The 27,509-nt window shown below is 36.5% G+C and overlaps 1 long non-coding RNA gene across 2 annotated transcripts; it reads right to left on the reverse strand.

The window, feature by feature from the left end:
• Positions 1-5,851: 5,851 nt before the first annotated feature.
• LOC132639730 (uncharacterized) lies at positions 5,852-10,344 on the reverse strand. 2 transcript variants are annotated; one of them, XR_009582121.1, is made up of 7 exons: positions 10,140-10,344; positions 8,529-9,712; positions 8,360-8,449; positions 8,162-8,269; positions 7,666-8,070; positions 7,497-7,565; positions 5,852-6,105 (listed from the first exon to the last, which is right to left on the reverse strand). It is a non-coding gene; the product is annotated as an uncharacterized LOC132639730 (long non-coding RNA). The 2 variants fall into 2 exon arrangements; XR_009582120.1 differs by having other exon boundaries at positions 8,360-9,712.
• Between the last annotated feature and the right edge of the window lie 17,165 nt (positions 10,345-27,509).

The raw sequence follows: 27,509 nt of genomic DNA on the forward strand, positions 1-27,509 counted from the left end.
AGCAAATTGTCACGACCCGACTGGAGGGCCGCGACGGGCACCCGGTACTAACCCACCCGAGCACCTCTTATCATACTTTCACATTTACATCTAGGTGAGCCACATAGCTAAATCATACTTTTATTCCTCATTCATACTATTTCCATTGGGCAACAACACATTTATATCATCATCACAACTATGCCCACAACAATGTACATAAGCCGACGAGGCTAACAAAATGATATCCAAAATATAGGCCGACAAGGCCAAACACATCTACCCATATACACATGTCTATGAGCCTCTAAGGAGAGTATGTCATATCATATAGGCGGGACAGGACCCCCCTATGCCCATAAATATGCACATAAAAGAATAAATACCAAAAGCTGTAGCTCCGAATGAAATGGAGCTCCGCTATGTAGTCCCTGAGTAATAAAGCTATGGATCAAGCCTGTCTCCCTAGCCACCTGCGGGCATGACGCAGCGTCCACAAACAAAAAGACGTCAGTATGAAGAATGTACTGAGTATGTAAAGCATGATCAACATCATTATGAAAGCATAATAGACAACATAAGAAATAGCATAGGATGGGAGATAGTAGTATCATCGTCATAAACACTTACTTGCTTTTCATAGGGACTTTCTATTTCTAATGCGTGATTGTGTACATATATCCATATCCGTATCCGTATTCATATCCGTACTCATTTACATTCGTATCCATTTTTGTATTCATAGCATATTTGTATTTATACTCATATTTATATCATATACATATCCATATCATGTACATAGCATACCCGACCATAAAGGTTCGGTGTTTCGCATACCCGGCCATGGAAAGGCTCTGTGAGTATACATACCTGGCCCTACCAAGGCTCAGGGTTATCCGTACCCAACTACAGTGGTGTGCGCGCAATATATATATATATTCTACCCGGCCATATAAGCTCGATGTTTCATAATAGTCACACATAGACACATACATAAAAGCTCATAAGTATCTTTAGCATCATTACTATCGTCATTCATTACATCTATCCTTAGAGGATTACTCATCATATAAGGAATTTAGTACAATCGTAACATATCGAGAATCATGAGCTTAGTAGATTTTGAAGATAGCATCATTTGGACGACATCATAGGCTCATAGAAGATTAGATATTTGGCCAAAGAACCATGACTTATGAAAGAAGGGTTAGCCTTACATACCTTTCCGTTCAATTATTCTATCACTTGCACGTTCTCATTCAATGCTCACGTTTCTACCTTCATTAGAGTTATACTATCATTAGAAAATCGATAGCTTAGCATACATGACTAAAGCTAGAGAAAATTGGACAGCATCTCTTTTATTTATACGACTTCCTTCATATCATATATCAACTCCCAAACATCAATAATAACATTCACAATAGCATAACAACACTCTTTATTCACATACATTATCCTTACTTCTCAATTCACTTCCAATCATCCATATCCATGGTCATAGCACACGATTACATTCATTCATATACAATGTCTATCCCATGTTCTTAACATCATTTATAACAGAACCATAATCACAACACATCAATAGGTTTCTTACACTTGATTCTCTTGGTTTTATGAAGTTGTTCACTAATATCCCTTGAATTCTTGTGGGAGAAGTGTAGAGAAATTTCTAGAGAGAAGGGGAGTGAAGGGGAAATGAAATGAAATAAACTTGGACCCCTTATTAATAATACAAAATCTGTCCTGCTTTGATTTCACGGACCAACATACGGTCCGTATAAATTATACTGACCGTATGTTTGGTCGTACTTTTAGTCTAGTGAGGGGTGCTAATCTGGGCTGATTATATGGCCAAACATACGGCCAGTAAGTTGGGCCGTATAATGCCCAGTCCTTCCGAACTCATTCTCGTCGACTCGTTTGATCTCCAATCTTTATGGAACCTTCTTGACACTTGTTTATCACCTCATTAACGATCTACGGGATGTTATAACTCTTTTCCAAAGCATTATTAAATCATCATTAACTTGTTACTCGTAAATCCTTTTCGATACATATCGTATGCCTTGCCTTCTCTTGGCAAACTTTCTCCCCTACCTCGAATGTCTTTGAAATCTTAATTAGGGTCATCAAATGTCATTCCTTAATTATTGAAATACCATATACTTCGTGCTCTTCGTTAGTCTATTCACTGTGCATCAACGGAAAATTTTCCAAGGTGTAACGAAAATCCTTTTACGAAGCGTCAATAATAGCCTGCCAGACCTAAGAAACTTCTTCTATCAGAAACTGAGGTGGGTCTGGGCCAACTCCTTACGGCATCAATCTTCTGAGAATCAACTTTAACACCTTCACCTGAGATCACATGGCCTAAGAACGCCACTGACTTAAGCCAAAACTCACACTTTGAGAATTTTGCAAAAAGTTCGCGATCTTTAAGAGTCTGTAACACTATTCTGAGATGTTCTGCATGATCATCCTCATTACGGGAATACACCAAAATATCATCAATGAAGACAATGACGAATAAATCGAGATAAGGCTTAAAGACCCTGTTCATAAGATCCATGAAAGCAGCTAGCGCATTTGTCAACCCAAATGACATAACAAGAAATTCAAAATGGCCATAACGGGTTTTGAAAGCGGTCTTCGGAATATCAACTTCCTTAACCTTTAACTGATGATAGCCTGATCTGAGGTCAATCTTGGAATAACATTGGGCGCCCTGCAGTTGGTCAACTAAGTCATCTATTCTAGGAAGAGGGTACCTGTTCTTAATGGTGACCTTGTTCAACTGACGACACTCTATACACATACGTAAGGAACCATCCTTCTTTCGGACAAATAAAAATGGCGCACCCCAAGGCGAAACACTGGACCTAATAAACCCCTTGTCAAGAAGATCTTTCAACTGGGCTTTTAACTCTTTTAACTCTGCTGGAGCCATTCTGTATGGCGGAATAGATATCGGCTGAGTATCGGGAAGTAGATCAATTCCAAATTCAATCTCCCTGTCAGGAGGGACTCCTGGAAGATCTTCGGGAACGACCTCTGGAAATTCATTTACAACTGGGATGGACTGGAGAGTTGGAGTCTGGGCATTTGAATCCTTGACTCAAACTAGGTGGTAGATATAACCTTTGGAAATCATTTTTCTGGCTTTTAGGTAAGAAATAAATCTACCCCTGGGTACTACTGAATTACCCTCCCCTTCTATGACTGGCTCATTAGGAAACTCGAACCTTACCACCTTAGTTTTACAACATACTGTGGCATAACATGAAGCTAACCAGTCCATACCCATGATCACATCAAAGTCTACCATTTCTAATTTCGCTTAATCAGCTATGGTTCTGCGGTGATAGACTAAAACTGGGCAACCCCTATAAATACGTCTAGCTATGACTGATTCCCCAACTGGGGTGGACACCTCAAAGGGTTCATACAATTTTTCTGGTTCAATACCAAACTTTTTAGCAACAAAAGGGGTTACATAAGATAAGGTGGATCCTAGGTCAATAAGGGCATATACTTCAAAAGTGAAAACTGTGAGTGTACATATGACAACATCTGCTCTAGCCTCTGTATCCTGACGACCTGTCAATCCATACAAACGGTTCTGACCACCGCCTTTATTGCCGGACCTTATCGTGCCACACCCCTGCTGGGCCTGATTGTGATGAGGAGCTGCTGAATTTGTGGACTGCGCCACGTTACGTCCAGTACCTTGCCTAGTTGACGGATAATCTTTCTGAATGTGGCCCTTCTGGCCGCAACCATAGCACGCATCTGTACCCATATGACACTCACCCAAGTGTCTCTTGCTACACTTACTGCAAGCTGGAATAGTATAGGCTGACTGACCCACACTAGCCTGAGAATATGAACTCGATGGTCTGAAGTTCTGCTTCTTGTCATTTCGAAACTTAGGGACTGGGGCACTAGCTATAGATGGAGCGGGTCCTGCTGACCTGTTCTTAAAGAACTACCTACCTCCTCCCTGACTAAAGTTACCTGAAGATTTATCCCTCTTGTTGAATTCCTTATCCTTTTGTTTCTGCAGAGTTTTCTCTTCTTTAAGTTCAGCTTCATTACCTTGCACAAATGTCAAGATCTTAGAGATAGTCATATTATCTTCTAATCGTTGCCCTCCTGTCGGGAACCATGTGAGGAGCATATCTGGACAACGAATAAATTTGAGATAGTACTCTTGAACGGTCAAGTTACCCTGCCTCAACCTTTCAAATTCCATAGCCTTTGCTTCCCGAACCTCGATAGGCATGAAGTGGCTAAGGAAAGCGTCAACGAACTCGTCCCAAGTAGCAGATGATGAATCCTCCCCTCGAGATTTTTCTCATGTCTCATACCAAATATGAGCAACATCCTGCAGCTGAAAAGCACCAAACTCTGCTGCCTCTATCTCAGTGACATGCATAATACGAAACACTTTCTGTAGGCCATCAATATAGTTCTGCGGATCCTCCTCAGACTTCGTCCCTCTGAAAGTTGGAGGTTTCATCTGCAGGAATTCCTGAGTTCTTGAACTATTTGGCCCGCCACTAGCACTTGAGCTAGGGGCCGATTCTTGTCAGTAAGCAGCTAGATGGCTCCTCGAACGTCCATGTCCAAAGTGTTAGGAGGTGTAGCTGTAGGAGCAGTGGGGACTGCTGTCTGAGTCGGAATGGTCTCTTCGTGAGTTGCTTCCGCAGTAGCCCCTTGGCTGGTAGCTGTAGCCTTTCTGGTGTATTTCCTTTTCGCATGCATTTTCTAAAAATACGTACACTCACGAGTTAGAAAGGCATCCTAAAAGTACTGCTCTAACTGCATGATCTAGAAAATGAAAGAAGTGAGACAATCCTGAATGTCTTGGTGGTCAACTATTTATATGTATGGGGCCCTCACACATATAAAAGTGACCCCACTGGACACGGTTTCATAGACTCCCTAAAGACACTTGAACCTAGGCTTTGATACCAAGCTTTGTCACGCCCCGGACCATGGCTTGGGCGTAACACGACACTCGGTGCCTGACTGCATGTGACCGAGCGAACCACATGGCTTGCTGAATCATCATGAGGCATACATGAGCGGAAATATAACGTGAAGTTCATGATGAGCTTTTATAAAACATAGTAAGTAATAATATTAAACATAAGTACTTGATTAAGTCATGAATGCCGACAATATCATAAATGAGCCAAACCAGCTAACCAACTCTGGAAGTCTAACATGACACTTGTCTTGTCTATGAAACCTCTAACCACTACAAGAAAGTAGAGATACGACGACATTATATAAATGTCGTATTACGCTTCTTAAATGTCGCAAATTCATTTCCCGACATTTAATTTACATTTGTGTCAAATGTCGTATATTTTAGTGTCGGAAATTTTTTGACATTTAGGCAAATGTCGGTAAGAAATTTACGACATTTTGGAAACGTCACTTAAAATTGCCGACATTCAAACTAATGTTGGTAAAACTTTTGCAACATTTATTTATAACCTTTATTAAATGTCGCATTGGTATTTTTGACATTTTTGTTAAATGTCAATAAAAAATTTACGACATTTATTTATAACCTTTATTAAATGTCGCTTTGCTATTTTTGACATTTTTGTGAAATTGTCAACAAAAAATTTACGACATTTATTTTCAATCTTTGTTAAATGTCGCTTTGCTGTTTTGTAAAATTTCCGACATTTAGACTAATGTCGGTATCAAATATTCAAAAGTATTAATAATAATTCACTGTTCAGTTTTCATCATAAAGAAAATATTTATATCAAACAATCATAAAGATCAACCTTTATACACAATGTAACAAAATATTATGAAATAGTAAAAGTCAATCAATTGTATTTCAAAGGACATAACAGAGAAAGGTCTCCTTGCAAGTTAGACGCTGTCAAATCAAAGGACTTGTTGTTCTATCTCAAATAAAACAAATTCTAACTAAAACATAAAAGCTAAAGTGATTTCAACATGAAACTACGCCAAACTTTCTCTTTAATTCCCTAAATTTCTAGAATAAATTCTGCAACAAGACAAATGGAATTCATCTTTCTATAATTCAAGCATCACTTGCCAATAATTGGTATCACACACTCTTCAAAAGTGCTGCAAAAGAATCAGACAGAAAAATATAATTAAAAGCATGTAATAAATGGAAAAAATTTAAATACCAATGCGACATTTAATCATCAGAAGAGACACATAAGGTGTTTTTTTCTTTTTTTGAATAAGGTAACATTGACACAGAAGGTGTTTTTTCTAATAAAGAAAAGTGACAAGAGCAACAGATGAACATTGACAATCCGCACATATTTTATGATGATCCTAATAATTTTTAGGCAGTGTATGCTTTACATGTGAAGGGGAATAAGAGTGTGATGGTCACGGTTAATCATGAAACCACTATATACCTTTACTAGCATGCCACCACACAGAACTGAATTATCGCATGATTTTACCTAGCAACTGACACAATGACATTCTAGTGATGTACCATATAATAAAAAGAACTTGCTGGAAGTTTGACAGTTGCAGAAGTGCAGATTGTTGTGATATGAAGAAACAAAGAGGAAAAGAGGAAGAAGAGATCTCAGGGAGCAAGGAAAACAACTTAGTTTTGGCCTGTAAATATCATGGCAAGAAAAAGAGAAATAGTAGGAAATCTGAGAGTTGGCGGAGTGATGGAATACACCCTTGGACTGTGAATATCAGCTTCCTTAAGTTTATCTAAGCAAAAAATGAACCGACAACAAAAACAACCAACAGAGCTCCACAAAGTTTTTAAAAATCCAAGGTAAAGACCTATCTTGTTGTTCAGTGGGAAAGTGATTCCAAGGTGCTAACACAATGACTGTATTACTACTTCTAATTTATTTCAAGGATTCAACAGTCACATCATTAAAAATCACGATAAACTCTTAGTAAATGAGCCCACAAACTGTTCACGAAGTTCAAATGAGTTCAGCAAAACATGGTTGAAGACAAAAATAAAACACGTGTTTCTGAACATGCCTCACCATAATTATCCACAGCTAGTCAAGCTTGTCAAATTCTAACTCTTGCAGAGTACCCATAGTTCATTTTTCTCTAGAGCACACACATAGTAAGGAGATTAAAATAAATTTTTAAAAGGAAAAAGGAAATGCACTGAGAATTAGTAGGTAATTAGCTTGCTGTAACTGACACTTTGTTTCGTCAATTTATCATACAAAATCTATATATTCAAGCATGAAGTTGAAAATCATAAACAGAGAGTAAAGAAATCTAAAGCAAAGATCTAAAAGTGGTTGTTCAAGACCATATCTATCAGAAACTCATAACCAGTTGCTAACCTCAAAGCCTCATTCGTACAACACGAACATATTGGTAGAAGAGAACATGACAACAGAGAATTAGAAGAGCACAACACATACTCTGCTTTAAACACGAGATGACAACACCTGGAAAATCACATTCGAAACTTCAATGTTTACTAATTACAATACGTGCGAACGCACCTTTTTTGTTGGAACAACTGATACAGGAGATAATGATTGTTGGCGGTCTTCAACTGAGTTATGGGAAAGCTATCACAAAGAGGAAGATTAGTATAATTAAAAGGAAAAATAAATGGCAAAGTTAATTTAAAGAGAAAAAAAAATGTGTACCGAGCACAAAATTTTTTACCTCTTCATTACTGATTGATTTACTGTTTGAGCCATTCATAAAACCGATACTCTGTATGTATGCTTGCATCTCAGCCTTCACTTTTTCCTTCACCTTTTCATCCATTCTTTCATCCAGTTTTGCTTCCATATTTTGTTTTGCTTCAGCCAACTTTTTATCCATATCAATTTGGATTGCTATGGTAGCTTTTTGAACTTCTATCTCAACCCTTGCATCAAAATCTCATTGCTCCAACTGTGATCGTTTATATACTGGGCCATAAACTAAACTTGGAGCTGCTCCTTTTCCTAGAGTTCAAATAATCCCATGAGTGTCTGGTCCCATTACTTGTGAATATATATCATTGCGAGCACTTCCAGGGACATTTAACTCGGGATACACCTCAGCAAGATCATCCATTTGTTTCTTTTTGAAAGAAAGGTAAATTGACGGAAAGTTAATAGAAGCTTATAATGGAGTTAAAGTACCTTAATATTTATAAAGAATAAGAATTTACCATAACTTCACCGGCTATGTCATTTACTGGTTGTTTATTCTCTCTAGTGTGAGTTTTTTTCCACACCTCAATACGAGTTGGCTTTACACCAGTATTCTCTTTTGTCATCTGTTGAATAGTAAGAGATTATCGTAAAATATGCAAGGAATCAAGAATTAATACATAAATTGCAGAAAATAGATAGTGATTATGTCATACATCATCTATAATTTGAGCAAGACTTTTTCTTCCGGATGTGTGTGGCATAGTCAACTTTTTTCGACTTTCTTTGTTTCTCTCGCTCTTTTCCTAGAAAAGATAAACACAATAATATATGAGATAATAGTCAAGGAGCAGCAGAAAATGATTATTGATATTAATGGAATACCTTTGCTTCTTTTGAACTCCAATAATGAACTAATGAACGCCACTGATCTTCTGCAACCCTCTTTGGACGATGAGCTAAGCGCTCAATATCAGTATTATACGGGTCATAGCCATTACTTTTGGATAACAGAAAGCAAAATAAACAAACTTATAAAACCAGAACTCAGCACAGAAGTACAGAACTCAACAACAATAGCATAGCATACTAGCAGCTAGCATTGTATACGGTTTCGGCATAACCCAATAACTTTAGCTCAAACCCTGTATTTATTTAATACGTATAAATAACTTATCAAAAACCAAGTAAGCTGCAATTTTTATAACTAGAACTGATAAAAACCCTGTATTTATTTAATACGTATAAATAACTTATCAAAAACCAAGTAAGCTGTAATTTTTATAACTAGAACTGATAAACTCAAAATCATAGCTCCATCTCTAGGTGTACAGTAATATGCCAAAAATCAAACCTTTAAAGTGTACACACTAAACTCCTTCTCATTTTTTTTTAAAAAAGAAAAAGAAATGCCACAACCATTATCATCAAACACCATAACATGAAAACTACAAGTACCATGTTAGTCCATATTATATTTTCCTTTTCCTTTTCTTGTACTCCTATTAGCTTTCATAATTCACTCTAACATAAAATTTCATTTTGTCTTTCATTTTCATCCTCACAGCAATTTCAACAACGACAAAAACAACAACAACTGATTCAGTTCTGAAGAGCAACAATTGCTTATATAAACCAACATCCACATAAACGTGCGGTCACATGCCACAAAAATTACCTCACCGCCGAGGTGACGTGCATGGTAACAAATTCATTAAAGAAAGTAAAAAGCTCTATATGGCTTGAAGCTACCCCTAACTGCTACTAGTACATGAGCTTCATATATCCCAAATACCCCTGTTTCCTAAAAGCTGGATAATTGAGCACATATACCATCTAGTTAGACTACAAACAAATATGAAGAGACGATATGAAAGAAATTTTTTTAAGATACTTTCAGAACACAAAAATACTATTATTTTAAATACTACAATAACAAAGAATTAGATCTCAATATGATTAAACAAAACAGAGGATAGATAAGAACCTGCAAACACCTCAAAAAAGTCTTGAACACTATGAGAATGTTCTTCCAATAGCGCTCGCTTCCTTTCCCCGTCTTCTTCAAACTGCAAATCGATGAAAAACTGTTAACTGATACTATAAATAGAATGTGCGAAGGAGATTCATATGAAATTACACAATGTGTGAACGCAATATAAGTACTTCAACAACTCTAAATTTCGCTCCAACGCACAAATCTCTGTAACAATCAGCAGTAATCTCTGTATAATTAGTTCAGATTATTTTAAAATTATTAAAGATCTAAATTAGAGGAATAGATTCGCCTCAAACACGGCCAAAAGTTTTTTCCAAGCTTTGAAAAAAATACCAAGTATTAAAATTGCCAATATTTGGAATTGAAAGGAGGGAACCCTAAAATTTTACCGCCAATTTTCTTTGCCTCAAGGGCAGCGAAAAAGGAATTGAAAGGAGGAAGCCCTAAAATCTTAAGCAAAAAAGAAGTAAAAGGAGGGAAACCCAACAAAATCTTACCGCCAATTTATTTTTTCTTCCATATATGTCGCTCCATATCTGAAATTCTCCATATTTTTCGGTAGCACAATGTATTAGTGGGCGGACTCAACCAATTTTAACCAAAATGGGACTGATTTTTGAGAAAAGACTGAGCCAAAATCGATAGACCCGTATCTTAGGCTACACTGATATTGGTAATGGGAAGTTTTGTTAACTCTTTGAAATGGGTCTTCCTATGTTTGCTGAATAGGAGTTCTTTTTGTTTTTTAAGGAGTATGATGTGGCACTTTCACATCCTAAGTTTAATTCCTTTTTTTTTAATTACTTTTACAAGACTTATTGGATGACTACATATATATTTATCTCAAATATATTATTTTTATCACATATTTTAGTTCCAACTCTTTGGTTGAATATACAACTAATATTATATGTATTCACTAATTTTGAGTTCTCGTGGTAATTAAATAAGAATGGTGTAACAATTAAAGAAATGTATAGAAATTTCCAATATTAGTTGTAAATGGGGGTGCGTAGATACCTATTTCCATACCAAAATCGAAATATTTATATCGCGGTTTTGATATTATGGTATTTGATACGGTATTTGGTATGAAATTAAATTTTTTTGGCATTCGGTATGGTATTTGGTATTTATAAAGAAAATACTAAAATAACGAATACCATACCGAAGTATAGTTACATATACAGTTCATAAAAATTAGTATTATTGTACTAAGAAATATATAAACTAGTACTATTACAAAACTAAAATTGTTCAAATGTTGAAACTTTGCCTACTCTATCTTGATTGAAGTATCTTTTCGTGTAATCGATTTACGTAATAAGGGAATTACTTGTATTTTCTTTTGAATATTTTTACATGTGTGAGTTGTTATAGTACGATAGAATTGAGATGTTTCTTAAATAGCAGAACATCATAATTCTCTACGATATGAATAGGTAAGTTGAAGTGGATCAAATGATTACTGATTTACCGTAGCAACACAAAATACCAAAATCGTATTTAAACCGAACCATACCGAATTAATTTGATATATATGGTAATGGTATAGTATTTTTAGAAATCGAGAATCGAAATTACCGTACTGAAGCTTTAAATATCGTATCATGCCCACCCCTAGTTGTAAATTTCGATTGTCTATAGCTAGTTTTAAAAAGGATGTTCAAATGATATACATCCTCGCAATATTCTCAATTAGGCTCGTTTTTTGAGTTACTATCAATCTTCATATTTCTACAGATGACTTAAACTTTTATCCTTGCTAGAAATTTAGATTATTTGTAATTCAAGGGGGGCGAATACCTTCAATCTCTAACATAGGTGCCAAAAAGGAATGAAAATTATATTAGAAGCCCAAAAAAGAACACAACCTTCGATGCCATAAACAGAATCAAACCATGCATATTGTGGTCCTAATTATATGACTTTGGTACAATGTCCTTCGAACGTGGATTCACGTAGCTACATCACGCCACCATACGAAGATGGTATATAGAACAAACCTAGATCATTCATGGAGTTTAAAGGTAAATCATTTTGTTTCTCTCCTAACTATATATAAGATTTCCTACAGATTGACAAAGCAATTAAATTCAAATTTGGTTTGGATAAATCAAATAATGTATGTCAAAAATAATTAAAAATCATAATTAAGTGATGATATATTAAAGAAAAAAATAATTCACACATTTAATTAATTAAAATTGATGTACTCTAACATGTATTTGTCCTCTTTGAAAGATTATTCACAATATTAGTGACTTCTTAATTATCATTCTTGAGATTTAAATAAATTGTTTAGGGTGTAGATTTTAAATGAATTTGTCGTTGAACTTTGCAAATGATCCGTATTGGTCCTTGAACTTTATGGAATGGCCAAAATATAACATAAGATAAAATTTTCTGTAAATTGTATTGTCCGGGGGAAATTTTTGACCTTTGTCCTATAAAGAATGATGGATAATTTTTAAAAAAATTAGTTTTCCAACATTAGGTGTAAATGTCGATAATTAGTGACTAATAATATGACATTTAAAACAATTGTCATAATGTATTCGACATTTATATCAAATGTCATTAATTAACGACATTTTCGCCAAATGTCATTAAAAACAACGACATTTTGCAACAAATGTCATAATATTATTCGACATTTGTATCAAATGTCATTTTTTTAATGACATTTCAGCTAAATGTCGTTAAAAATAATGACATTTTTTAACAAATGTCATTATTTTAGAGACACTTGGGACTAAATGTCGTTGTTTTAATGACATTTTGCCCCAAATGTCGTTCTTCTTATGACATTTGGCATCAAATTTCGTTCTTTTTACGACATTTGTTCATAAATGTCAAGAAATTCCTTATTTCCCGACATTTATTTGAAATGTCACCAAATAAATGTCGTCGTATCTCTACTTTCTTGTAGTGAACGTGAGTCTGAAACACGTAACATACTTGCTGGGACAAGGCCCCCAACATACCTTTAGATGCAAAACTAAACAAGAAAGACAATGCCTAAACTCCGGATGAGATGGGGCTCACCAATAAGCTAGTACGTGCAGATCCTAATGAGCAGAGGTGTCGTCCTTTAAATCCGTACCTGCATCGTGAAATGCAAGCCCCCGGGCAATAAAAGGGGACGTCAGCACATTGAATGTATTGGTATGTAAAGCAACTGAAAGAATTAACATGGGACATGAAAATAACATAACAGAGACTGAGCTGAAACATGATCATGAACATGAGTACATATACATATATAACATGTGTAAAGTATCGTGAGTAGAGAGAGTAGTAAATATAACCGACAACATGGTCTGGTACTTGCGTCCTACCAGCAGAACAGTCATACCTTGCCAGGGACATGAGATTTAATAATATTATGAAAGGACCTAGTCATTATGAGAGATCGTCCTAAGCATGGGTGGAGCAATCCTCATCCTACGGTGGCTACGTAGTTTCAGGCTGTTTGAAGCCTTCTCGGTAATTAATGCAACTCCCAAAAATATGAACATGTAAAATAAGTGGCACTTGCTGCCCATGGTTTTCATGAATATAACTTGCTTGTACATGGATATCATGAAATAACTTGTAAACGTGGTTTCATGAAATAACTTGTATTTAGCATTTATGTATTTTGTATCATAGCATGAAAGTAATTATATAATATAGTTGCATGAAAACTTGTAGACATGTAGGATATTCATGAAATAATCATTTTAGCTAAAACATGCATGCAAGAACCCATGGAATACAAGATATGGGTTTTCATGGATTACGGACTGATTCTAAATAATCATATGGAGTTATTAAGAACACAATGATAGAATAATAGCAATTCATACATAATATAATCATGGACATGGGCCTAGGGTTATCATGCGCATGGTATAGAAACCCTAGTTTTAGTAGAGAATCATAATTTATGGATTTTGAGGCATGGGGAAGAACAATGATGTTCCCACACGAAGATAGTAACTCTACATACCTGGTAATGCTCCAAACTTGAATTAAAGATTTTAACTTTGAAGAAGATTTCCAAAATCTTGAATTCTTGAACCTTGAGATAGGTTTTCTTGAAAACCCTAGTTTATGAACAATGATTCTTGCTTAGATTATTAGAGTATATATTAGAATTGAGTTGGAAGGATTTGGATTGACTTACCTTGATGTTTAGGATTGTTTCTAGGGCTTGGAATTGTGAATAATGAAATAGAAGAACTCAAGGCTTGAATTTATACAAAAGTGAGGCGGAAGTTATATGGACATATTATACGGTCCGTATAAAGTTATACAGTCCGTATAATATGACCATATTTTATCATGGCTGAAAACAGAATGTCGATTTGAAGCTTCATGATGTACGGACGAGTTATACGGTCCGTATAAAATTATATGGGCCGTATAACAAGTTCGTATAACATGATCAGTGAACGGACTGCACTGTAATCCTTCAGTAAAATGCCCATAGCCTTTTGTACAGATGTCCCCTTGACCCCCATAATATACCGTTAGAAAGGTATTTCAAAGGGCTACAACTTTCGTTTAGGAAGGTTTCCCAAATTCCTAATTAATAAATGGGTTATGGTCATTGGAAGTAAGACCTTCTACAAATTCACTTGCAAACATGCCCCGTAGAGTGGCTTCCAACTTTGCTTTGCCCAAAGACATTTCTTATGACTTGATCAGTTTTCAAAACACTTCCTATAACCCTCATATTGGTTCCATTATATTATCATCTTATGAGTCAAACCTTCGCCCGAAGCTACGAGGTGTTACATATACAAGGCAGGTTGAGAAGTAGGCCCATAAGGGTGTCAGCTTGTCAATAAGTAATTGTCATGTTTGCCTTAACCTAATAATGAGATGTACCTACTCTAAAAAAAATGGCATTAAAAGAAAGGGGATTAAGGATTGGTAGTTTAACAAGGAATATGTGTCTATGTATGAGTCTGTTTTGGCCCACCATGTGCAAGAATAGCCATGAATGTGTGATGTACAAAAAAATCTTGTCTTTGGGACTGATCTCCTAGTTATGATAACTGTAAAGATAAAGAACAAAATAAGGAAGGGCAATGGGAACCTTGATACAAGTTTTTGCTTATTTTTTCTTTGTGTGGCTTCCCTGGATGCTTTAGTGTTTCCTTTTTGATGTTATGAACTAAGTGCTTTTAAAAGGAGTTTGGCTAAGGCTAGAATAATGGTGGTTGAAGTCTGTTGTTGTTTCTTTCTGTGTGATTTGATCCTGATGGGAAAAGGAAATATGTGCTTCTTTAATATGTTGTGTGGTTAAGAGTAAAGATCCTTTCATGATTATAATTTTGCTTAAAGTTGGTAGGTCTGCTCCTAGTACATCATGTTTGAACTTGGCAATAAAAGTCTTTAGAGGGTTAGGCATAGTTTCATGAGTTAACTGTGGTAGTCATATGGTAGGGTTAAGATGGTCTAAACCGTCCCCTGGTCCTTAGTGGTGTCACTGGGGTATGAGGATGAGCTCATAAGGGAAAGGAAGAGGTCTTGGAAGAGTAGAAGGTAAGCCTGGGCATGAATTGGAGGTGATGACCAGTGGAACCCAGGATCCCTTTTGCTAAGCTAAAAGGAGATTCAAGAAAAAAAGATGGGGAGGTGATGACCCCACCCTTATCTTGCTTCCCTTTCTTGACCCTGACACTTCGTTCTTCTTTTTTAGAACTTCCCTTCATGGTCCTGCGACACACAAAGGTCTCAGGTAGATTAGAATAACTTAACCACATCTGGGAAAAGGGGAGATACACCTAGAGTTAAGTGAACTGATGTGAATGCTTGAAAAGTCTAAGTATGTGTGATTTCTACCATGCCAATGCTTGAAAAGTCTAAGTGTGCCTTTGTGTGATTTTGTTACACCTTGGAAATTTCGTATTCACATCATGAATAGACTAATGTAATCCTAGGGTGTACATGAAGTCCCAATAAGTTTAAGAAGAATAGTTGATGATTTTAATAGTATACCTTAAGATTCCAAAGGCATTTGAGGCAAAGGAAGTGAGTTCGTCGGGGAAAGTTAAAGTTGAGTCATGTTTTGGGTAAATTGGGCATAATTTGAGTTGTACATTTCTTAGAATCACCTTAAGGAGGAGATGTATAGCCCCTTGTATGGTTAATGAAGTTTTATACAAGTGCCAAGAAGTTTCCATAAGGATGGGAGGTCAAACGAATCGAAAAGAACACAATTTCGCGAAATCGGGAGAAAGTGGGGTAGTGTGCGGTTGCACATTGAGTGTGCTGACCCGCATACTGACCATTTTGGGCATACCCACTTCCCAGCACCACCCCTGAGTGGTGGGGAGAGTGTGCGACCGCACACTCAGTGTGCAAGGTCGCATACTCTCCGCCAACTTGGTCAGGGTGCGAAATGGCTACCTTTTTAAACCCCAAACGACCCTAAACTCATTTCCAACCTTTCCCACTTATTTCCCCATTCCTCTAGAGTCTTACAAAGAGTTCTTGAAGGTTCTCAATCACTCTACATCTTTCCATATCATCCAAAGAGAGAACCAACATCAAATCTCAAGGTAAATCCATGGAAGGTGATGATTCTTGTTTCCTTTTGAAGTTGTGGTGATGTTGGTCTTGAAGAGTGAGTTGAGTGAAGTGAATTTCCTCTATCTTAAGGTATGTAATTCATTCTATTCATATGTCTAAGTGATATAAGGGCTTAGTGACTCTTATTAAGGAGGAAATCTAAAGTAGAGAAGCCATAGATGTTGAGGTGAAGAAGATGACTATGGATGAATTTGAAAAGAGAATTCTTGATGAAATTGAGATGGAATTAAATATAATTCCTTTATGGATGTTGTTAATGGTTTTTGGGAGTTGTTTTGCCATATAGTGGAAGTTGATGAAATAGGAGAAGTGCTGCCCAAATTCCGTTAGCTTTTTAGTTGCTCTAGTTTGAACTTAAGCATGCTTTCAAGACTAATGTTGTTACGAATACTCTTGAATGTAGAGTTTGCAAGCTTTGGAGGAAAACGTTTAATCGTTATGAAGACATAAAGGTATGTAAGGCAAACCATTTCTTTCAAAAGGCATGATTCCTATATTATGTTTCCACATATGCTATCCATATCATCCTTATTCCCCAAAAGGGCTAGAAGTTCATGATTCTCAATGCTCTTATGATGCTAAGGATAGATGTTTCCTATGATGATGATCCCATTCTAGAGATCCCAAAGTTTATGGTTTGATTGTATTATATGACTATTGAGCTTATTTCAAGATATTCACGATTTCCACCATCGTCAAGACTCTAATGATCATTCCATGTTTGGTGGTACCAAAGCCTAAAGTTCTAGATATTTCCATGATTTGATCTAGCGTACTAGATGACTCTTGATTCCATTCATGACAATTGGCCCCATCTTATGTTATTGTTCCCTCACAGAGAGATATGATGATGATGATGATGATAATTTCAACTCTAAAAATGCTAAGGTTAAGTTTTTAACGTCCTCATGATACCATTGAGCTTGTTATAAGATTTCTAATCATATTCATTATTGTTGACCTCATCTTATGTAATTGTTTCTTCAAGGTGAAATAAAGGCATAATCCTCTTGTTGCGAACTCATTTAAGATGTCTGAAACATCCTATTCCTCGAAATACTAAAATCTATGACTTTTAAGACTCTTAAGATGATATTGATAAAAGATCATCGCAGTGATGATAGTGATGATGATGGCAGATACCGAGCCTTGTTATGGCCGGGTACGAATGTGACAAATGTGATGTATATGATATTACCGAGCCTTGTTATGGCCGGGTACGAATATGATGTGACTGATGTTACCGAGCCTCGTTATGGCTGGGTACGGATGTGACCGTACCTTACTATGGTCGGATACGGATAATACCGAGCCTATATGGTCGGTTACAGTGTTGTATAAATATGTATGTGAACTATGCAATGCTTTTTCTAAAACGAAAATGGGTAAGTAAGCATGAGGGATGTATCAAGAGGTATTATGAAGTATATACGCTCCTTTTATCTTATGTTATTCATTATGATTTTATCATGTTACTATTCATGCCTTACATACTCAGTACATTATTCGTACTGACGTCCTTTCTTTTGTGGACGCTGCGTTCATGCCCGCAGGTAGACAGGGGGACGGGTCTGATCTTTAGAAGCTTCATCAGGCAGAGATTCAAGAGCACTCCAGGAGCTGCATTTCGTTAGTAGACTTCTTTTGTGGATATTTGGGGGCATGGCGGGGTCCTGTCCCGACCTTATGATTTCCAGTACTCCAGATAGAGGCTCGTAGACATGTGTGGATAGTTAGAAGTTTCATGACCTTACTAGTGTATATCTTGTATATCATTTTTGTAGCCTTGTCGATTTGTGTGTGTATATATATATATATATATGTTCATGAGACGAAGTTGATGATTATCGTGTAAATGAGTTTTATTTGGAGAATTTATATCCATACATATTAGGATAATTGAGAGGTAGATATGTGGTCCACCAAGTTATATGGGAAGAAGTATGATAGTTGGTGCTCGGTAGGCTAGCTCCAAGTACCCGTCATGGCCCTCAGGTTGGATCGTGACAGATTCCTTTATCTGGGGAGTTTGCTTGTCTTGAGGCTTATTGTTTAAACCAATTGTGTGTAAGAGAAATGGGGCTGATAAGTGTAGTGTAGTGTAGTGATATGAGCCCATCAGGAGAGCTAAGTGTCAACTTTGTTGCTTACTACTTGCTCCTTTGTGTGATCATTTGCCTTTTATCCATCCTTTTCTTAGCTATTTACCCATGATTGATGTCTGAGATTTTGCCACTTTGGTTTATTGATTGAAACTTGCTCCTTATGTGATGATTGAATCCCTTCTTTGTCAAACTGTGATCATGCCATAAGTCTATTTCTTGCCTTCTTTTACTTTCCTTTTGTTCTTTGAGAAAAACTTCTGGTTAGTCTAAGTATGTTCAAAGGTAATTTCTAAGAGTCAAAACTGTTTTAAGACTATTGTGATTGAGTGACCTTATAACTTGCCCATTGGGAATCTCTTTTCTTTAACAAAGGTCTTCAAAAGCTCATTTATTTATTAACAAGTAACCCTGATAAATGAACCAGTCTTTTATATGTTTGAGTTGATAAAGAGAGGTGAGTTTTCAAAAACTGTTAGTTTTAAAATTATATTTTAAAGTCCTAAATGTTGTCAAATTTTCTTTTACCTGGAACAAGTAGCACTGTCATGAGCCTTGACTATTTGAAAGACCTTCCCTAGGCCCTTGTCTGTGAGAATGATGTGGTTGTTTTGATATTGGTTTGGTCATATGTGCCCTTGAGGTTAGTTGGCATGAGCCGTATGCTGCCACTTGAACTAGTTTCACCATGCCCTGGTTTTTTTTCTAGGAAATGGCTTGGACCTTAATAAATGGATAGGTCTGTCTGTTTGAATATGTGCATTTGGAACCCCTTTTATAACAAGTCCTAGGCTAGGTAAGTCTGGAAAGAAACAAACCTACATGTGACCATAGAGAAGGCTGGAAATAGACTAAAGCCACATGACTTAAGAAGACCTTTTCAAAGGGCCTTAAGGAAAGGAGAAAAGTAAAATCCAGGCCCAGCCTGGTTCACAACAGTCTCCTTCAAATAAGAGGTCCCATGGCACTTTTGTGGTCTGTGGAGGCTGAGGTTTATTGCCAAGAATTCTAGAAACCACTTAGATCCTACCCCCCAGACCTAGTGAGACCCCTTTCTCCAGCTTAGAGTTAGCATTGAACTAATATGGTTGATTTTGGCTTTGACCTGAATAAAGAGTAGTTGTGCATATGATTTCAAAAATAAGAGTAAATATGGGAGATTAGGCAGAGGTGCAGATTTTTGCTTGCTTATTTTCCCTTATCTAGTTTTTGTTTCACTTGTCCTCGAGAGTACATCAGTTGTCCCCCTTCCTTTGCCATAGCCCTTTCTTTGTGTGATTCTATATGCTCTTCCTATTTGTAAGAAGCAAAGATGCTCTAGTTATTTCATGATGGTACGTTTGGGTATTGGTTTCCCCTCCTTGAGTATCACAGCTTGTGTGTCTTTGCCATGGTCATGTGTCTTCCATTTTATCTGCCTAGTTCATTCCACATTTGATATGTTAGCTATGTCACCTTTCCCTCTATGACTATGTTATTTTGTCTTGTCCCATTTATAAATTTATGGGCTGTAAAGTGTCAACTCATGACTGTGGGCTTGGCTTTGTACTTCTTTAACTTATTTAGTCTGTTTTGGGACCTTCCTCATAAGTGTGTATGGTTATGTTTAGCTACTACAAGTCTATGAATTTATTTGTGTGTGGAAGTACATTGTGGGTGAATCTGGGCAGCTGTGCAATGGCTTATCCTGGGTTCTAGTTATGTTGGTATGGCTGAATTGGTATGGGACAAGGCAATTTGGGGTGAGGTCTAGTCTTAGCCTTCCCAGGTGACCAGCCATGCCTAGGGTTCGTGAAACCCCTTGGAACTTGTGCGGCATCGGTAATATGGGGGAAACGACTTACCTTTCCTCCTCATTGTCAAAGACCAGCCAATAGGCCTGGTGGTGTTCACATATAAGGTTGGCACAGCTGCCTGGCTTGGCCTGCAGAATCTGTTGTGATATACATGTATATGGCCTTCCTTCTTAGTATGATTGTGATAGTTTGGGCCTGCCTTGATATACATGTGTAAGTTTGATATATATTCTTACTTTTTATTTAGTATAATAGTGATAAGTTCAAAAATTATAACTAACCGGTTCCCCTTTTTTCTTTCATCCCTCACCACATGACCACTCGGGTCGAGTCAGCCTGCCTGTTGGGCCTCAGGCCCACCAAGGAAAATTCTTTCCTCGGAGATATCGAGTCTGCAAAGACGGAGAAAAGTTTTGGGGCTTAGAAGGCCCAGCCATGGGTGAAAATGGCGGGCTAGGGGCTTGGTACGCCCCTAGTCTCTATATTATTTGCTCATTACTATCCTTCATTTTAATTTCTATGTATTTGTAAAACTTGTACAAACTCATGTTATAGTGGAATCTTTATTGTGCGAACTAGTAGTCTCAGGACGACGGTGCTCATGCCGTCTAGATTGACTCTAAGTCCCCAAATCACTTCTTTCAAAACCCGGATTTAGCATAACGATTTTTGATGACTTATAATTGACATGGTTTTAAATATTTAAAACAAGGAAATGAAAAGAGCATTTCAAAAAGGCTTTGAGTATTGCAAATTAAACAGACTATTTTCGAAAAAACCAAAACTAAGTTTTGTTTTTCTAGAATCAACGGATAAAAATATGCAAGTGTTCATATGATTATCTTGGTACACTTTGGGGCCAAACCCCACTGATTTTTTGACAAAAATGGACAAGGCCAAGAAAGGCAAAAACACAAAAAGGATTTTCGAGCCAAAAGCCCATTTACTAGAAAAATAAATGGGGAGGACTTAAACACTCCCAAACCCTTTTACAAAATTCATATGGGCCCAAAAGGGTAGATTTCTTTCAAATCAAATGTTGGCAAATAAAAGTCCAAGACACAAGACCAATTTCATAAATCATTTTAAACAAGGCATTTTCCTAAAGTAAAACACTTTCGTATATATGAGTTCTCGGATAAAGTGTTCCAAATGTGTTATACGGGTCGAACCGAATAAAGTATGAATTAAGCATGAATGAAAACGGGATATTTCAAAAAGCGCAATAAGTGCATATTCCTCAAGCCAACATGTGTAAAGATAACAACTTTATACTCATTTTCCAAACAAAATACATCCCCTTTACATTCAAAAAAAGGGGAAATTATTTTACCCGAATATCATAAATCCGAACCTACGTACCTTGTACATAAAAGGAACATCTTCATATCTTCTTCAAAAATGATATGCAATATAACAAGGTTTTGGCGAGAATAAACACTAAATAGATAGTTCATGCAAATACTCATACTTTGGAATTTGAAGGTCAACCGTATAGTACGGATCCTTAATACTGGGGTGCCTAACACCTTTCCCAGGGGATCATCAGAACCCTTACCTAGAACTCTGGATTACGAAGGATTTTTCACGGTATTTGAATAAACCCTTCACCCCGATTTTCCTAATTTCCTAAAAATTAGGTGGCGACTCTATTAAAAAACAAAGTCCGAAAGAGCACCAACGAGTTCATAGTAGCCTTTTATGCCTTAACACCGCGTAATAAGCGAACCGTCACACCCAGCCTATACGGTCGGAGAGAGTATCCTCATGCACCGAGCCCTATATGTGGCCGTCTAGTCATATTAGGGCCATATGCTTATACGTTGAGTCAGAGTAGGTATGTATATCCCAGAGTATCCCTTGACTTTTAGTTTGCTATGTTTATTAGTTCAGTTTCGGCTTTTAGTTATTCAGTGCCTTACATACTCGATACGTTATTTCTTACTGACATCCCTTCTGCCGGAGGCGCTACATTTCATGCCTGGAGGTTCTGATAGATAGCAGAATAGACCACCCCAGTAGACAGAGCCAGACATTAGCTTGATTGGCAAGCTCCATTTCATCCGGAGTTACCAGGTCCTGATTTTGGGAGTCTTTTATGTATATACAGACTTGATGGGTAGGCCGGGGTCATGTCCCGACCACAGTACAGTTATTCTATCTCTAGAGGATTGTAGATGAGTCTTGTATGTTATATTTCAGTATAGTGACCTTTCCAACCCTTGTATGTGTTCATTTTGGTATTGGTGTTTGTAGACGTTCAGGGCAGCCTCATCGGCCTGCACATCTCTGTATATATGTGCTTTTGGGTGTGTTTACCCTTCAGATGAGATAAATGTTATTCTTAGACGATTCAGAATACGGCCTTGTCGGCCTTGATTGGGATTGTCTGTTTGCAGGTAGGCCTTGTTGGCCTAAGCTGAGGATTACTCCAAGGGTTTACAGTTGTAGAGTGGTACGCTAGGGGTCAAGTATGGAACCGAGTGCCGACTATGCCTCCCCAGGTTTGGGGTGTGACAACATGATAGATCTTAATATGTGAATACACATCAAGCTTGTATAAGATTTTTCCCACCTTGGCAAGGATCCTAAACGATCTCTCGTACTTGCGAATCCAAATTTGGTGCATGCCCCATAGTACTTAATTAGAAAAGTCTCGGGTTAAACTTCACCATCGTTGACACCTAATTTTTGACCTCCCATAATTGGCTTTAATTATCCAGAGTCCTTGAAATATTAAACAGAGGGAAATATGTTTTTAGAAAGTCAAAATAATTTTCTGAAATTTATTAAGGCTATATTTTTGCCAATTTTGTTTGATAAGATAATTTCTATAATATTATAAATTAATTTAAGTATTTTTACAATTATTACACTTTTGCTAAATTAGCCAAGAAGAAAGGATAGTTTTCCACGATTATTCACTTAATTGTCTAAATTGTTCAAATAACAATTTGCAAAGTATTTTACTCTGTTTAATGCAAGGAATCTATTTAATTAAGTAAATTAGACACTTTTATCCTTAAATTCTTATTTGATCAAATTATTGGATTTTTTATCATAATTAATTGAGTTTTAATTATAATTAATTTTGAAATTTCCATTAAGCGACTATAATTGAAATAATTAATTATTAGCCAATTATGACAATAATTTGAACTAGTCAAATTTAATTAAGGTCTCTTTATTTTATTGTTGTTATTACTTTCCTTTTGAATATTGCGTGAAAAGCCCTCACTTATATGTGTATACACGAATATACACACATATACATTTGTGTATATCATGTATACACATCATTAAAACAGGCCCCATCTTATTTCTTTTATAATTTTCGGCCGGGCCTAATCCATTAAGGATTGACCCGGCCCAACGTCTAACTAAAAGGGCAAGGCCCCTTCCCCTTTTTATTTTCCTCATCCAAACAGACCCTTGCCTCCCTTTTTTTCCCTCTTCCCCTTCCTAACCCTAGTTGCCGCGGGGACCTTTCCTCTCTCCTCTCGTTATCTCGCTATTTTTGGCAAAGAATCAGAGATGTAAGGACTTTAGCAGGCCTGGCAAGGATGATTGGAGGCAAGCATTAATTGCTTGACCTCCTCTCTCCTCCATTGCGATCTAAACATGGTATTATCCTTGCTTGTTTTTGATATTTCCCTTGCTTTTTCTGTGATTCAAAGGGTCAAAGACTGATTTCTTCAATTACTCTTGTCTGTTTTCGATTTTGAATACTGCAATGAGATTAGTTCATGAAGAACTTTTTGGATCAGGTTTTGTTGGTTGAAATTCGACTTTGATCCCTATTTTTTTATTTAATCTCCACCCTACAACATAGAATGTGAGGAGGAAATCCCACCTTTGGGAGTTATCCCACATCGACACAATTGGGGTTTGGATATTTGGGGGTTTTCTATTTAAAGGACCCTATTTTTCATTATTGCAACAAGTTTGAGCATATTGAAATTCAAATATACTCACAAGACTCGAAATACTTAAGGTTTTCAAAGAAAATATTTGAGATCTTTAGATTTTCTGAGTCAAGTAAAATTTTAAAAAATTTGTTCTCACTTATTTTTTGGGCTTTGTGGCTGAGTCATTGGGTTTTGGAGGAGCAAAAAATCTCCAAGTCCAATCTCGATGTAAGGCTGTACTTGCAAAAGGTAAACTTTTTTTCATTTTCTAGTAATTTGCCTGCTTGTCATACGAGTGTTGAAACTGTTAGTATAGTTATGTTGTTATTTTTGGTTTGAATTAGGCTTAAATATGCTAAGTTAAGTCATATCTAGTTATGTTTCCCATTCAGTCATGTGTTTAATGTCTACTTAGCTTTTACTTAATGTGCATTTAGTTTAAATTTCACTTAGCTGCACCTTCCATTATGCTTAGTGACTTGACTCTTGTGGTATTGAGAGTATAGTAATGATGTCTCTCCTGTTAAACTCAATTTGTATTCTTTGACTCATTAGTGAAGACTGTTGCTTGTTAAATGAATAATAGTGGTAATATACATAGTTAATAACTCATATAGGGTGAACTAAGGGATTATGATTCATCAGGTGACTAGTTAAGGTTTTGTTTGCTAATGGACAGTTGGTTTGATGAACTGCATCATGTCTTTATCGAATTGGAGTTTCCTTTTTGAACTGAAAATTTGTCAACTGGTAGGATGTATAACAGGGTAAACTCTAATAGGATCTTGTGCGCAATAGTTGAGTTTAGGAGAGATGTGAAACATCCAGATTGGATTTGATAGCTCACTAAGTATTTTTCATAAGTATTTAAGTGTAGAAGGCTTAGGTTTGATTATATGTTAGTATGATAGGTGTGTTCTTTAAGCTGTAATTTGCCAGTTTAGGGGAATTAGATGTATGTGTGTGAATTGTGCTAAAAGTGGTACAAGAAAATAAGCTCTTACATTTGAACATAATAGCCCACCTCTATACATGCCAAACGTGCATATTTACTGATACAAACATCTCTGTTGGATGCTACTTGCTTGGTTAAGTCTATATGGAATCTAGGAATAGTTTGATAATCCCAATGGGTCTAAACTAGCTGCTTACTTGGTTTGACATAATAGTTTGTTATAATTCAAGTTTAATGTGATTGGTTCTACTTGGCTAACTTAAAGTAATGGCTAACTTATTTGGTTCAATTTCCCTGGTCAAATTTGACATGATAGTGTATTATGAATTTGTGTTTAGTCTGCATAGATTGATTCTGATATAGTTTATGTGAGGTTATTCTGTGAGTCATGTCTATGAGATTGAGGGATGTGCTAAACAACTGTGATGAAATGCTAAAACTATTAGACATGGCTCTGTTAACAAGTTAATTAGCCATTGTTGTACAACACCAATAGGTTCCACATTAAGTTGTTTGTTTCATCTTGAAAGGGGAAAATTTGTGTCATATGGTGGTGTGTTTTGATTTTGATTAATGTGCCTAGATTTCATTTAAGTCATGCCTGTTTTAAAGAATTTGTTATTGACAGTTGCTAAAACCTGAGGTAGCAGTGCTTCTTAATTAAACATGTTCACATAAGTTAACCCAGTTTAGCACAAGAAAATATATGGCTCTTTGAAAGCTCTAAATCTGTCCTCATGAACTGCCTAATTATTTGAGTCCATAAAATAAGTTTGTTCCATTTTGTACAAGTCTAAGTGTTTGAATTGCTCATGAGTCACATATGGTATTATTTGGTCACTAGTCTATTTGTTTAGAAGTTGTTAAGGTAAACAAGTCCTATACATGAAGCTCAGGCAGTCATTTAATCATACTTTTCTTTCTGGTTTGTAGTTATGTTTAAAGTAAGTGTAAGTGAAACCGGTTTTGAAGATCAATATTTGAAGACTATACATGGATGGTATGGATAACTAGGTATACTACTATTGTGAGCATCCCTATGGGACAAAAGTTGTTAATTGGAGCAGATTTAGACATTGACTCATAACTACCAGACGAGCTAAGTAAAATATATCCTTGTTCGGATTGTTACGTCGGTTGTATTATTTGGTTACAAAACTGCAAGGTGAGTATCTTAAGACTTCACACATGAATTATTGTAGCTATAGATTATGGGGAAACGGTGTGAACAAGATGTAGTATAGTGAGGGGAATATGAATTCAAGATTTGAAGGCGAGGCAACGGATTTGAGAATGGTACAAGTAAAACCCTTAAAGGGGGGAAGCGAATAAAGAGGAGACAAGTTTAGAGATTGAAATTATGGTTCCTAAGATGTGATAGATATAGACTCTAAAATAAAGAGTGAGAGTTATGGAGAAATGAGTCTAATGACTAGTAAATAAACGAACACGAATTGAACAGGCATCTGATACTGTAGTGGAGACCATTCCCAAAGACCTTGAACAAACGTGACTTTGAGAGCAAATAACTAAAGGGATATTGTAAAAGATAGCGATGCTATATTAGAATGGAGACAAAGGCACTAATAGTAGGGTCGTTGTTAATAATATTGCTATTTATGAGTGACAATTAAGAAAGGAACCTAAGGTTTTCTATAGTGGAACATAAGATAAGGAAGAGAGCACGACGAGATAACTTGCTATAGATAGACAAAAGAGTTTAGGTATATATATAATCACCGAGCTTAGCCATGGTCGGGTACGTGAAACACCGAACCTTCGTGGTCGGGCATGCTATGTAATTGATACGTATACGAATATGACTATGGATACAACATGTAAATGAGTACGATTATGAATACGGATGCAGATATGGATATATGTATATGTATAGATGTGTATGTACACGAACCACGCAAGAGCGATCATGCAACTCGCAAGTAATTATACGTCGCCAATGAAACCAAGTGGGTACTTAAAAAGAGGAGTAAGAGGTAAACAAGAATAGTGTGGTCATGATACCCCGAGTCAGTTGAAGGAAAATATATGGTAAATTGAGTTTAAATGTTGAGTCGAGGTTATCGTTAGGGATAAACAAGATAATTACTTGGAATATGACATAAGTACATGCTATACGCTACCTACGGTAGCCCTGGGGTGTGACAACTTACGAATGCAATAAGATCACTGAATGGAAGGGGAAGCTTAGTCCCCGATACATTAGGCCTTATGAGATTGTATGCAAAATAGGCAAGGTGGCTTATGAATTAGATCTACCATCTATGTCTCGATGCTTCGTAAATGTGTTGGAAATCCTACTAGGATCATGCTAGTAAATGATGTTCAAGTGACAGAAAAGTTGATCTATGAAAAGGTACCCATTGCCACATTAGATTGGCAAGTACGGAGACTTCGAAATAAAGAAGTGGCCTCAGTTAAGGTATTATGGCAGAATAACAACCGACAAGAATGACTCAGGAAGCGAAAGAAAATATGATATCCAAGTGTCCGCACTTGT

The sequence above is a fragment of the Lycium barbarum genome, chromosome 1 (genome assembly GCF_019175385.1).
Source record: "Lycium barbarum isolate Lr01 chromosome 1, ASM1917538v2, whole genome shotgun sequence".
Taxonomy (NCBI): Eukaryota; Viridiplantae; Streptophyta; class Magnoliopsida; order Solanales; family Solanaceae; genus Lycium; species Lycium barbarum.